Source organism: Penaeus vannamei, chromosome 20, assembly GCF_042767895.1.
Source record: "Penaeus vannamei isolate JL-2024 chromosome 20, ASM4276789v1, whole genome shotgun sequence".
NCBI lineage: Eukaryota > Metazoa > Arthropoda > Malacostraca > Decapoda > Penaeidae > Penaeus > Penaeus vannamei.
In genome coordinates, this window is record NC_091568.1 from 38,369,437 (window position 1) to 38,374,247 (window position 4,811).

Consider the following 4,811-nt stretch of genomic DNA (forward strand, 5'->3'; position numbering starts at 1 on the left):
ATTAAAACAAAGTTAAAATGAAATTCAATAAATCAGAAAATTACGTTATGCGTTATTAATTATTTAAATTCGTCAAAGAAAGTCATTTATTTCAAAGTTATCTTTAAAGTCAAGCCATTGAAATAGGTACGTTAACATTTCTTTTATCTCTTATATTTATCATTCTTATTCATTATTCAGTGTTCCTTTCTCAACAACTGTTAAAACTAAGTTACTCCTGAATATTTATCAATTAATATATATATATATATATATATATATATATATATATATATATATATATATATATATATGTATATATGTATATATATTTCTTAGTAAATTTTGAATGATAAATATGAATCATGAATGGAAAACGAAACAAAAGTCAAAGCTCAATTATTATTCAAAACAAAAACCGTTTACAAAAAACACGTAAAAAAATAAAATGAAATAAAAGTGAAAGAAAAAAACACGGCAAAATGGGGCAATCTCAAATAAAACGGATAAAACAACACCTGTTACAACTGCAGACTCACCATAAGATCCATAAAAAGCGAAACGTAAAATAATCACAAACAAAAAGAGCAAAGCTTAAAATAAACGGCGGATGACCACACCGATCCCTGTGCGCAACTCAACTCAGGTGGTTGACCCCAAGGTCTATATAAGTACTTATATAGACCTTGGTTGACCCCACCTTATTTATGCGAACAAGGTCGTGCGCCAGGAGATGGTCGCGCATCAAGACTCATTTCATTGTTAAGTGTCGTCTGCCTCATCGAATAAGTACTTGAAAATACACATTTATTAAAAAAGATACCGTATTAATCGGAAAATAAATTGAGGTTCTTTACAGAAAAACACATAGAAAATGTCATGAACATAAAAAGAAAGGAACATATATACAGGAATTTAAACGAGCGATATAATTGTTGTCCGTGGGCTAGCTGAGGGGTTTGGCGCCAAATGCCCGTTGACGATTTTCCCTCATCCTTGGCCGTCGCCATCTTGGGCGCCATCTTGAAAAATACGTATTTTACGAGGGCGACCTCCCGACGTCAACCTCCGTAGGCCTCGAGCAGGAAATCGGGGAGTCGTCGGCTCGCAATACTGGCCATCTCTCCTCGTAATTTGAAAAAATGCCCAGGGCGTCGCCATCGTCCTCCTGCAGCGCCTCCGTCAGACACTCCCTTCTGCAGCGCCTCCGTCGGTGCCTCCATCAGGATTCTCGCGCCCTGGTCCAGACTCCGTTTTATCTTCCGGGGGCTTTTTAGGGGGGGGGGGGGGTCTGCTGATGCTGAGCGGGTGTGGGTCGTGAGAAGAGGCAGTAAGAGCCGCAGTTCACTACACCACTACCCTCCTCTCCTCTTCCTCCTCCATTACCCTCTCCTCCCCCCTCCAATGCCCTCCTCTCCTCCACCCCCGACTGCCCTCCTCTCCTCTCATCCCCTCTAATGCCCTCCTCCCCCACCCCTCCACTGCCCTCCTCTTCTCTCCCCCTTGCTCCACTGCCCTCCTCTCCTCCCCCCCTCCACTGCCCTTCTCTCCTCCCCCCTCCACTGCCCTCCTCTCCTCCCCCCACCACTGCCCTCCTCTCCCCCTCCCTCTCCACGGCCCTCCTCTCCCCCTCCAATGCCCTCCTCCCCCCACCCTCCACTGCCCTCCTCCCCCCACCCTCCACTGCCCTCCTCTTCTCCCTCCCCCACCACTGCCCTCCTCTCCTCTCCCCCCCCCACCACTGCCCTCCTCTCCCCCTCCCCCTCCAATGCCCTCCTCTCCTCTCACACCCCACCACTACCCTCCTCCCCCACCCTCTGCCCTCCTCTCCTCCACCCCCCACTACCCTCCTCCCCCCACCCTCAACTGCCCTTCTCTCCTCCCCCCCTCCACTGCCCTCCTCTCCTCCACCCCCCACTATCCTCCTCCCCCACCCTCAACTGCCCTTCTCTCCTCTCACCCCCCACCACTGCCCTCCTCTCCTCCACCCCTCCCCCACCACTGCCCTCCTCTCCCCCTCCCCCTCCAATGCCCTCCTCTCCTCTCACACCCCACCACTACCCTCCTCCCCCCACCCTCCACTGCCCTCCTCTCCTCCACCCCCCACTACCCTCCTCCCCCCACCCTCAACTGCCCTTCTCTCCTCCCCCCCCCCACTGCCCTCCTCTCCTCCACCCCCACTATCCTCCTCCCCCACCCTCAACTGCCCTTCTCTCCTCTCCCCCCTCCACTACCCCCCTCTCCTCCACCCCCCACTACCCTCCTCCCCCCACCCTCCACTGCCCTTCTCTCCTTCCTCGCCTCCACTGCCCTTCTCTCCTTCCTCGCCTCCACTGCCGTCCTCTTCTCCCCTCCCCTTCTCCCTCCCCTTCTCCTTCGTTAGTAGTATTTTATTATCTTTCTCTTTCTCTCTCTTCCTCTATATGCCTCCGTCATCTATCTGTCTTTTTTCTTTCGCTTTATCTTTCTCTCCATCCATCCAGCTGCCACATTCTATTTTTTTCTCTTTCTTTCTGGTTCTTATTCGTCTCCCTCTTCCCCCTCTCCTTCGGTCTTATTTATCAATTAATCTATTTTCTTATCCACTTAAAACCATCTCATCCGTCACTTCTCCATCCCCTTCTTTACCATCCACTTCTCAATTCCACTTCTTCATTCTCTCCTGCTCTTCCTTCCACCTCCTTCCATCTTTCTTTCCTTCCTCCTCCATCTACCTCATTTATGCACCTCATCCCATCTTTCTTTCCCTCCTCCTCCATCCACCTCATTTATCCACTTCCTCCCATCTTTCCTTCCCTCCTCCTCCATCCACCTCATTTATCCACCTCCTCCCATCATTCTTTACCTCCTCCATCCACCCCCATCTTTCTTTCCCGCCTTCTCCACCTCCCCCAATCTTTCTTTCCCTCCTCCTCCATCCACCTCATTTATCCACCTATCTTTCTTTCCCTCCTTCTCCACCTCCTCCCATCTTTCTTTCCCCTCCTCCTCCATCCACCTCATTTATCCACCTCCTCCTATCTTTCTTTCCCTCCTCCCATCTTTCTTTCCCTCCTCCTCCATCCACCTCATTTATCCACCCCCTCCTATCTTTCTTTCCCTCCTCCTCCACCTCCTCCCATCTTTCTTTCCCTCCTCCTCCATCCACCCCATTTATCCACCTCCTATTTTTCTTTCCCTCCTCCATCCACCTCATTTATCCACCTCCCCCCCAATCTTTCTTTCCTTCCTCCTCCATCCACCTCCCCCCCAATCTTTCTATCCCTCCTCCTCCATCCACCCCATTTATCCACCTCCTCCCCAATCTTTCTATCCCTCCTCCTCCATCCACCCCATTTATCCACCTCCTCCCCAATCTTTCTTTCCCTCCCTCTCCACCTCTCCCCATCTTTCTTTCCCTCCTCCTCCATCCACCTCATTTATCCACCTCCCCCCATCTTTCTTTCCCTCCTCCTCCATCCACCTCATTTATCCACCTCCTCCCATCCTTCTCCACCTCCTCCCATCTTTCTTTCCCTCCTCCTCCATCCACCTCATTTATCCACCTCCTATCTTTCTTTCCCTCCTCCATCCACCTCATTTATCCACCTCCTCCCATCCTTCTCCCATCTTTCTTTCCCTCCCTCTCCACCTCCCCCCATCTTTCTTTCCCTCCTCCTCCATCCACCCCATTTATCCACCACCTCCCCTCCCTTTCCCTTTCCCCTCGCTCCCCTCCCCCCCTCGCTCCCCCTCCCCTCCTCCCGAAGTCAAGCTAGGAGCGCCTTCTCTCGCGATGAAGAGGTTTAATGCGGCGTGAAAAGTGTTCAGGTCAGACGAGGAATTTCACCTGACACGTTGCGTCGCTTGAAATGTGTCCGTCACGGCGACATCTTGACACATGTTATTGCTTTTGTGTTGATCTTGGATATATATGTATGTGTGTATGTGTATGTATGTATATATGTATATATGTATATATATGTATATATATTTGCGTGCGTGCGTGTGTGTGTGTGTGTGTGTGTGTGTGTGTGTGTGTGTGTGTGTGTGTGTGTGTGTGTGTGTGTGTGTGTGTATGTATTTACATGTTTATATATACATAGATAAATAAATACACACACACACACACACACACAGAAAGAGAGAAAAAAAGAGAGAGAAAGAGAAAGAGAATGAGAATGAGAGAGAGAAAGAGAAAAAGAAAGAGAATGAGGAAGAGAGACAATGAGAAAGAGAAAGAGAAAAAGAGAAAGAAAGAAAGAGAGATATGAATATATACACAAAATACTATTAAAGTTTTGTTCGCGAGAGGAGAGGAACGACCCGAGAAAACATTGTGATGCAATTTACGGAGAAATAAATCAGAATTCAAATTGCAGAAATTTGCATGTGGTGAAAACAGATTTCTTAAGATCATATATTTTGCTTCACTTTTTTTAATCTATTTATTTTTCTTTCTTCGTACTCTTCTATTTCTTTGTATATTTCTTTTTTATCTTATTTTTTATATGATTGCTTTTATTTGTCGTAATCGTCATTGTCTAATGATTTAAGTTATCTTTATTATCATAATAGTAATTTTCTAGTTATCATCAAGATATGATAATCGTAACTGGAGTTCTTGGCATTGGTATAATTATCGTTATTTATTTCATCATGACTATTATCAAAATCCATTTTATTACCATTCTATAGGAACACGATATCATAAACAGTGTAATCATCATTAAAATGCTAATCATCATCATTTTTTCTCTTTATCTTATCAAAATAAAGTTAATAATCATTATTATGGTCTTTAACATGCTAATCATCATCATTTTTTCTCTTTATCTTATCAAAGGAAAGTT